At 35.0% G+C, this 10,401-nt stretch overlaps 1 protein-coding gene across 3 annotated transcripts in view; it reads left to right on the forward strand.

The window, feature by feature from the left end:
* The first annotated feature begins 2,931 nt into the window (after nt 1-2,931).
* LOC107712724 (homeodomain-interacting protein kinase 3-like) overlaps nt 2,932-10,401 on the forward strand; it is a 74,971-nt gene continuing 67,501 nt past the window's right edge. For 2 of the 3 annotated variants that reach the window (XM_016518057.1, XM_016518074.1), the window contains exon 1: nt 2,932-3,257. The gene's annotated coding sequence lies outside the window, so the exon portion shown is untranslated. The remainder of the gene's footprint in view (nt 3,258-10,401) is intronic. The other variant, XM_016518066.1, reaches the window with a different exon arrangement.

Here is a 10,401-nt window from a genome sequence, read left to right on the forward strand (position 1 = left end):
CACATCTACAGACATCATACAGCTAACTAAACAGATGGGAAAATAAAGAAAATAGCAAGTAACTGTTTCCTTTCTATCAGCCTAAACCAACAGACAAATCAACCGTAAAGAAAAGAGCTACACGTGCTGCCGTAGTTACGGTGTCCGTTGTCATGACAGCACTTGTACACAGATTACTTGTATATATTAGTTGGCTATTTTTTACACCAGATTTAATTAATTTTAATGCACAGTATATTTTGACTACTATATAATGTATTATTGTCTACACATAGTGTAAAAATTAAACTCACATAAGCCAAGGATTGATGACGTTACATTTTCTTTCACAGGTTACATCATAATTCACGTCATTGATGAGCGTTTATTTATTTTATTTTAATTTAAATTTATATTATATATTTACAATTTATACAGAAGACGTAATTTGTTAATTGTGATTTAAATGCTATTTTCGTGTTTTTAATCATGTCTATACATTACTGTTGTTGTTGCCGTTATCTTATTTTATTTTATTTATATTATAGGCCTATGTCTGTATGATTTAATGTACAAAATGTTATGCCCATATAGCAAAAAGAGTGTTTCTTACCAAAGCGTTTAAATATATGCTAACATAACAGTGAAAATATATTAAGTTAACTTTCATATACCACATATTTCAAAATGTATTTCAGAGACAAGAAAAATTCCAATCTTACAGTATCTTGCATTTACGGTAAATGCAAATATGGATAAAATAGCCTGCTAGAGATCAAAAGATTTATACTGAATGTTTAATTCTTATGTATTGTTATGTATCGTAACTATATATTTGAAAATATATCGTTTTTGCCATGTGGGTGCAATTTTTTATTGTTTTATTTGTAATTTTTATTTTAGTTTGTCATTATGCTACCGTCATTTCTGCTTTTTCCATTACCAGTGCTGTGTAAACATCTAATACGATCTCTTGTGAAATCTCCCATTAAATCTAATTTACCTTTACCCAATAAATAAAAAAAATTGTTGCAAATAGCATTGACATGGCATTACCTGAACAGTATTTTTCATTGCTTTTTCAAACTGCAGAGGGCAGCAGATCGTGCAATAAAGTGCTGCGCATGTCAGGCTGTACTAAAAGAACCCAGAGTTCCTCAAAAGACAGCACGTGTGGCTGGCTTGAAAATACCGATAAAAGTATGATAACATTAATAAGTGTACCGTGGAACAAGTGAAGTTCTCTTAAAAAATGTTTAGGTAATTATTTCCTTCCAATTCTTAAAATATCCTCAAATTTTATTGGGCATGTTTCACAAGTTCTCCATTCTCCAGATAGGTTAGATCTCCTACCCACAGGCCATGGCCAACTCACAGCTGTGCTGATATTGAGAACAACAGCACTCTTGCGCATGTGTTAATGTGCCTTTTCACTTGCAAATGCCTCTCACAAATGTCTCTACCATTTGCAAAACTGCCAGATTAACTGTCAAGCCACCAGGATATTTATATGGTGAAGCCTCTCGGTCACACCTTGTTGTCAAAGCAGCTGGATAGACCTTTGCCTCACCACATTCAGAGTAAACAGATGCCGTAACAACCAGAATGGAACAGCAAGACAGTGCTGCCTTGCAATCACTGTGACATAAAATGACAGTGTATCAGTGTTGTTAAAGGATACATTCTCTTTTATAAGTGTTATCGTGTAATTATTTCCCAAAAGATAAAACATGACTGTTAATTGTGATGCTTTAAACATTTATTGTTAATTATGATGCTATAAACAGTTCTTTCAATGCATATGTTAATATTGCACCATTTCCACTGAGTGATTCAGAGACCACCCAGTTACATCCTGTTACCAGAAAAGAGCCAGCACTAGAAGGAAAAGATTACCCGGTAGCCAGCTGATCAAATACGACTGACCAAATGTCTCAATATGTGTTCTTATACACATCCCTGTTGAAAAAAACCAGCATATGCTGGTTAGGTATGTTTTGACGCTGGGATGCTGGTTTAAATACCGAAACAAGAAGCTTATGTCATCAAACAAACAGATACTAAAAGCAAATTGAAGTACCTCGCTGGTGCTGGGAAGGCATGAGGTTAATTCAGCAAGGGCCACCTAAGGTTATGTTGCAGATTATTATTATTTTTTTATTATTCTCTTATAGACTGCAGAATTCAAAATGTAATTCACTGCTTCCTTTTATGTCACAGTTCAAGTATAATGTAAGTAATGTAAGTAAGATAGTATAATGTAAATAATTAGTTTAATGTCTGTATTCAACAGGCTTCAAAGAGACAATTTACTGAAACGTGAGGCAACTGAAATGAGGTACAATTGCAGTCATATTTTTACTACCACACACAAAAAAAAATCTACTACACACACACACACACACACACACACACTCACAAAGATTTACTCTCCTTTCCCAGGTAGCACATGTACATCTGCAAGATGTCTGTTAAAGCATGACAAAAGATTATTAAAGCAATGTGCTTTATATAATTTTTTTTGATTTAACATTATTACAAAATGCAGTTTTTAAATGTGTACTTAAATGTGTTAAGAAACATTGTACTCTCTTTAAGTGCACTTAATTGGTCTTTGATTTTATATTATCTGCAAGTACACTTTATATAAAAAAAATGTTTTTAAGATTTGAAGTACACTACAAGTGCACATTCAATACAATCAAGCACACTTTTTCCACAAGCGTATAAATAAAAAAAATGACGAACAACATTCTAAAAGCATCATGGTGTTTGAAGGACATATTTTACATTAGCAACTAATTATTGTATAGTGTATTGCGGTAACTATGGTTACTGTTTTCTTAAGGGTTGCCGTCACTGATCTATATATCATGTCTGCATCGAGTGTTTTGATTCCCTCCTCGCTCGATTAGTTCGGCCTGACGCAGTGTCATAAGCAGCAAACATTCCTCGCGCAGCTGAGAGTGAGTGAGTGAACAGGGACATGATATCGACTGTCAGTGCTGCTCTTCCCCGCACACAACATGGGCTCCACCGCCCATACCGCCAAAAGCAGAGCTCCAGCTCCACTGCAATTCCCCGGACTCGGTTCTGTGTCGTGGATCGCGTGTATTGTTGAGCTATTTGAGGTGTAAAATGCGGGTGATGGTGCTGTGGACTCAGGACAAGATGGCAGCAGTATGAGACACACACATCTACATGCTGTGAGTTCAGTTGAAATGTGTAAAATGATCGGAGAAGACCTGGATTATATCTACTGTTAGTCCGTGTGAAAGGTGAGATTTTTTAATCCCAGCGATTTAGTTTTACTGTTGATCGTTTACTATCTCGGGTTGTTTATGGAACAGTCAAACCAAAACGGATGGTCGCATCGGCTGTGTCACAATCCCAGTGAGCTTCCTACATAGATTTATTTTGTCATCATAGACGCTTTGCAAAGTGCGATTATTACCTGTGATAAAGCGAACGTTTTTATTCGTTTTGATTTATGGGTTTTATTTTATTTTATTCGTAACTCATGTGTAGGTAGACAACTTACTCGGATTTGGGACACAATCAGATGAGATACAGCCTAACTTTGGTATGTAACCACTAAGATAAACGGATGCATAAATAGACAGGCGTGTATATGTGTATAATCAGTTGCTTGTCATTTTGAAACCGTTCAAATTGTGCTTTTAGTTGCATCTGTAGTAATGCATTAATAATTTAGTTCACCGTTGCTCTTATGTAATGAAAGTTACTGTAGCGTGCTCCTGTCCCAGCAGTTTTAAAACCAAGAAACCTTCTTTAACAACCCAGGTAGTGATTAGTTTTTGACCAGATCAATCCAAGCAAGTCTGCACAGAGTTTAGAAGTTAAATACTGAAATTAGCACTTAAGGATGTTGACAAAGTATTTTTCTTAGGATATAAATATATGCATAAGAAGGAAACAAAGAAGTGAATAAATAAAAGTATGTAATGAGAGAAGATAGAGTTCCCGACTCCCGAGGAAAAGCCCTAGTCCTCAACAGAGTGCATTGGGATACTTTTTCAAAAGTGATAATTGAGGTTGTTTTGAGGCAGCATGCATCTGCTAGGTCAAGTGTTAAATAAAAATAGACTTGTTTATTATGCATGAGAAAGAAAGAAAAAATCATGTGGGGTGTTAACATTACCCATAGTGCTTTGCCAGATAATTTTTCAATATCTGATTAAAGTGAGGGCTGTTTGTCTTGAAATAAAATCACATGATGATTATTATTTTGACAGTAGCAGTTAAAGGAATAGTTCATCCCAAAATGAGGAAGATTATGTAATTCATGTCATACCCGAATTACTCTCGTCTGTGGAACACAAACATTGCATATTTGAAGAATGACCTGGCCTTTTTTTTCCAATATAATGAAAGTGAAGACCTGGGGATGTTAAAATGATTAACAGTAGTCAGTACAACTTCACTATATTGTACTATAGGCCTATTCATTAGACATTTGCAATAGCTATTATTTTGGGTTCATCAGAGAAGTCAGAACATCAGATTTGTAATTGGATTCTGATTGATTGGTTTACAAATCAAACTGTTTTCAAGTTGAGCAAACTGACTCGAAAAGTTACAGAAAAGGGATGTTTCACCCCTAAATATTATTATACACTTATATAACTTTCTTCTGTGAAACACAAAAGGAGATATTTTGAAGAATGCTGTTAAGTTGACTTCCACTGTATGGACAAAAAAACTGTTTCTAAAAATATCTTTTGTGTTCCACAAAAAAAAAGAATAAAAGTTATACAGGTTTGAAATTATATGAGGGTGAGTAAATGATGACAGAATTTTCATTTTATTGTGAACTATCTCTGTTTAACAGCCCACTTGCCAGTGAATAATAACTTAATTTATGGAGCTAGACAGCCTCAGTCCTCATGCATATGGCCATGATATTCTTCACAAATAATTTTACGTGTTCCACAGAAGAGTAAAAGTAATATGAGTTTGAAACGGCATGATGATGATGAATAAATGATGAAAATTTTTACTTAAGTAGTTTTTGTAATCTGCTAGTTTTCATTTTAAGGTGACCCCAGAGACAGACAGAGTGTTTTATGTCTCTTGTTGTATGGTGGTTAAGGCTGTTTTCACCAGCAGGACTTGAGCTGAGCATGAGAAGAATGAGCTCATTTAGTGGTGGGGGAAGTTTAGTTGAGGAGTCACACGGTAGCCTGGCTGCCATTTGAGTTCTGCTGAGCCCACTCCGGCCTGTGTTGCTCACTGTGGTGAGGCTTGCAACCAAAATAGACCTGACTACAGAATGTACTATGACTCCATGAAATTTACATTTTAGTGGGTTGATCAGAAATGACCTTCTTTGTTGTTCGTCTTTAGTACTGTATTGTTTCTGATATGAAATATAGAACATCATGCCTATCTGAACTTGTTAGTTTTAATATTTCTCTTGCTTTATGGCCTTGTTTACTTGTGCATGCATTCAGTTCAGATCACTTATTGCCTTGCTTTTTGACCCCTGATATGAGATCCAGCCCCTCCCACTATAAAGTAACACAAACATGTTGTTAACAGAGTTGCTTCCTTTTGTCATTTATAAAAGAAATAGTTCACACAAAAATCATTTACTTACCCTCATGTCATTCCAAATCTGCTTTACTTGGTATCTTGAAGAACTGATTTTGCCCATACAGTGAATTTAATGGGGTCAATAACAACGCTGCACCCCACCGACTGTCATTGTAGGGCCAGTATTTTTCATATTCCGTTTTTTTTTTTCTTCCATATTCCAACATCTTTGATTGTATCCCACATGATTGTATTCCCTTTAAGCCCTGTCCCTGAAAGCTTTCTGTTTCTTGAGTTGCTTTATTATTGGTGTTTGTCAAGTATCTCCATTGTTGTTGCTCTGCTTGGGGCTTAGGATTTGAACAGACCCCTGACTCAAATATTGAACTTTATGGTAAACAATGTATACTACAGTACAGACATCAATGATAACAAATCATGAAGCATGTAGAGCAGTGTTTCCCAACTGGGGTGCCGTCTGTTGAGAGCAGGGGTGCCGTGTAAAAAAATCATTTTTTAATATTTTTAAATTGCTAAAATGTTCAAAAAAGCATCTATTATATAATATCCATTTCTGATGTCGCCAATAATTAGAGATGCACCGAAATTTCGGCTGCCGAAAGTTAGTTCACTGCTCAGGTTTCACTTTCACGTGGTGTGACGCTCTGCGTATTATCCCGCTCTATGCGTGTGCGCTCCGCGCAGTCGCTCCACTCATATACCGTTCATGTGAACAATGTTAAATATCTTAACCCTACTGTTAAGATAAGGCCTACCTGAAAAACTAAAAAGCAATTTATTTAATTCGAAGGCCTGCCGTTATTTTTTATTTGTGCTATCATTATTAATTTCTTTATTTGTTCTTATTTTATAGTTTGTTAAAATTTCCAAAGGGTGCCGCGACTTAAAAAAGGTTGGGAAACACTGATGTAGAGGATAGGTATGCTATATATTAACCAGTCGGATGTAGGTCTTCCACCTGGAAGATGATAAAATGAATATTTGCAAGACCATTTAAAATTAACTAGTGGAGTAAAAAGGTAATTTAAGAATGAAAAAATAAAAATAAAACTTGGAGTGTATGAATCTTAAAAGTTACCTAAAAAAATAAATAAAAATTGTTTCACAGAGGAAGGTAAGTAATACACATTTGGAACAACATGAGTGTGAGTAAATGATTTTCATTTTGGGTGAACTATCCCTTGAAATGATGTTCTGAGATAGCCTTTATACAGTTGGTCATACTTTAGTTTGGGGACCAATTATCACTATTAACTACCTATTAACTATGACTTGCATCATTAAAATCCTAATTTGCTGCTTATTAATGATTAGTAAGGTAGTTAAAGGGTTAGTTCACCCAAAAATGAAAATTAGCTTGTTTTACTTACCCTCGAAGCATCCTAGGTGTATATGACTTTCTTCTTTCAGACGAATCCAGTCGGAGTTATATTAAAAATTGTCCTGGCTATTCCAAGCTCTATCATTGCAGTCAGCGGGTGTTGCAGTTGAACAGTCCACAAGTCGTCAAATAAAGCTCGCACATTCATAATAAAACGTGCCGCAGACGGCTCCGGGGGGATGAATAAAGGCCCCCTGTAGCGAATCCATGAGTTTTTGTAAGAAAAATATCCATATTTTATCCATACTTTTCTCTCACTTCCGCTGACTGTCATACTCTGAAGCAGTTCCGGCGGATGACGTAAGACGCGCGGCGTTGCGTGAATAGTAACGAATGCAGAGAGAGAACAAAACAAAATGCCGATCACGAATTAGAAGTACAAACCGAAGATTTGCAAAGAAAAATGTTGGAGGATTTCGATAGAAGAAAGAAGAAAGTCATATACACCTAGGATGCTTCGAGGGTAAGTAAAACACAAGCTAATTTTCATTTTTGGATGAACTAACCTTTTAAGTTTAAGGGATCTAAAAATATGCTTACACAGAAATATGTGCTTTATAGATGCTAATAAACAGCCAATATGCTAGTAATATGCATGCTAATAAGGAGCTTGTTAAAAGTGAGAATCGGTCCCTAAAGTGTTAAACTGTAATTGTGACCTAAAATTATGGTTTAAAACAAAAACGTTCATGAACGTATTATATATCAATCATATTTACCATGCTCTTGTCTTGCTTTGACAGCATCATATCACTCACTTATAGACTTTGCTGTAAATATTCAACCAGTCTGGTTTGTATGTCTTGGTTAACAAATTCATCACATTTCATCTTAATTGTCAGTCGCTTTGTGGGTAGCCTCATTTACGTGACGTAAACATGCTCACTTGCCACACTGCAGCTGTCTCATGAACATGATCCACAGTCTTTTCAGAGACTCCTGTATTTGTCAGGCCATTGACCCTCCTCTGGTACCTCTCTTGTCAGTACTGATTCAGTTTAAGGCCTGGTTTCCACAAGTGTGATGTTCTTCAGCACACTCTCAGCTCTGATAGAAAATTCTGTATTCTTTAACCAAGTTAAACTTTAAATTAAAAGTTAAATTGTAACCATTTACTTTGTTTAGCAAGTGCTTGGAATGAGCTTTTGAAATTACTCAAAATTCAAATGGCAGCGCAGTGCGAGCTTACTACAGCAGATGTGTTTACTCGCTAATAAGTCAAGGTCACGCGACCACTAAACAGCACTGTGAGATCCAGTGTGAAGCGCTTGAATTCGGCAAAGAACACAAATAACTCTGTGATTTTAAACTAGTTTTAAAGCCAGATGAAACAGCGCTGACAAACAGGAGAAACACTGTGCGCAACGATACTGTCACAAAGCTTTTCAGTCTACAAATCACCATCATTTGCCATGAATTTACTGTAGTAACATTAGCTGCACCATGGTATTATGATAGAAATGTGATATATTCATATCAAATTTTATTATATTATTAATGTAGACATGTATTAAAGGAGTAATGGGATGTAATTTTTTTTGTGATTAAGCTATGGTGTTTGTGCATTTATACTAAATGTATTTAGACTACTGTTTTTCATACAAATACATAGAAACATAGTTACATTTTTACCATGGTGTTGAGGTGCTATATGTTTGATTTTAACAGTGGTTATCGTGATCTAAAATGTATGCTACTATGGAAGACCAATGGTTAATTTGAATAAAACACAAACAGTCAGAATAATTAAATTTCACCAAATAAAAATGAGGTTGTTACAATTTTTACAGATGTTACTGTTTTTGATAATGAACATAAATTTACATCTGCATCCTATCTCAAGCTACTACTGTCAACTCAAGCTACTGACAAATGTGCATTTCTAAGAGACAAAAAAAGAAATATTATTAATATTGCAGCCTGCACTGCAAACTGTGCTGAAGATACACGTCATCAAAGTCAGGAACACAAAATGTATGCTACTATGGAAGACCAATGGTTAATTTGAATAAAACACAAACAGTCAGAATAATTAAATTTCACCAAATAAAAATGAGGTTGTTACAATTTTTACAGATGTTACTGTTTTTGATAATGAACATAAATTTACATCTGCATCCTATCTCAAGCTACTACTGTCAACTCAAGCTACTGACAAATGTGCATTTCTAAGAGACAAAAAAAGTAATATTATTAATATTGCAGCCTGCACTGCAAACTGTGCTGAAGATACAAGTCATTAAAGTCAGGCAACAGAAACCTGTTCATGATTTGAAACATAATCAATGCAGAAACTAATAAATAAATGTTTCTATTAAGATATTTATTTTAAGGAAAAATGACTGGAAAAGTGTAAAGAATTCAAAACCGTGAAGTGTTTGTCATGTTCTGACCATAAAGAATAGTTTAAAGCCACAAGTAACTGTCTGGTTTCTACAACTTTCACTTAGGAGCAAAAAATCTGCCTTTAAACTTGAAAGAAATAAAGATTTGAAATTTATTGTGATGCGTATTGATATGCAAAATTTTATCATGATATTTTTTGGTCATATTGCATAGCTCTAACTGTAAGGGTGGGAATGGTGGGAAGTTTATTTTCAAAGGAATAACTAGTGAATGGTTACACAGTGTACTAACTAGACATGAGCGCGAAACAAGATGAAAGGTGTTTTTCCCATGCTAATCAGAGTCTTCGTCCTAACTAGCCATTACAGTGACAAATGAGGAGCGACAGACGATTCTATATTTAGAATAGTTTCTATTCAAGAACATACAAACCATGTGTCCAGTGTCACTGATAGTCTCAGGTACTAATTATTGCTTTGTATAATGTTAAAAAGGTTTAATTTTAGTTTGATCAATGAACATTTCATATCAGTGTGCATGATGGCTAAAATGCGTGGAAGCGTCAATGGATAAAACTCTTCAGATTTTGAAAATAAATTATTTGAAATGAAAACGTTCAAACTGTGAACCATTAAAACAAGTTTATTCCATGACAAAGATTGTCTCTGAATAGTACTGTATGCTTTTTAATCGTTAAAAATGATGTTTTATATTGTGTAATGTTTGCTGCAGCTAACAATTATTTTGATAATCGATTTATCTGTTGTTTATGTTTGTCAGGTTATTCGAATAATCTAACAATTATCCCCCCCCGCCCATAGTAATCTATTGATTATTTTCTGGTTAGTCAATTATTTTTTAGTTTTTTTTAGTTTAGTTAAAGGTGCAGTAGGTGATTGTCTTCAGAAACATTTTTTGTTATGCTGGTTGAAAGTCTCTTCACATCCCGATAGCAATCATTAAGTTAATTGGTCTAAATGTATTTGTCTGTATTTATATATTCTGTGGAAGGTGTAGGATCAAGAAATGTTCGTCCAATCAAAACGCTCGGTCCGAGCTTTTTAATATGCTTTCCTACCTGCCTCTCAACGTATGTATTAGCATACCTCTGCACACCC

This window comes from Sinocyclocheilus rhinocerous, unplaced genomic scaffold (genome assembly GCF_001515625.1).
Source record: "Sinocyclocheilus rhinocerous isolate Xijiao unplaced genomic scaffold, SAMN03320098_v1.1 scaffold1545, whole genome shotgun sequence".
Taxonomy (NCBI): Eukaryota; Metazoa; Chordata; class Actinopteri; order Cypriniformes; family Cyprinidae; genus Sinocyclocheilus; species Sinocyclocheilus rhinocerous.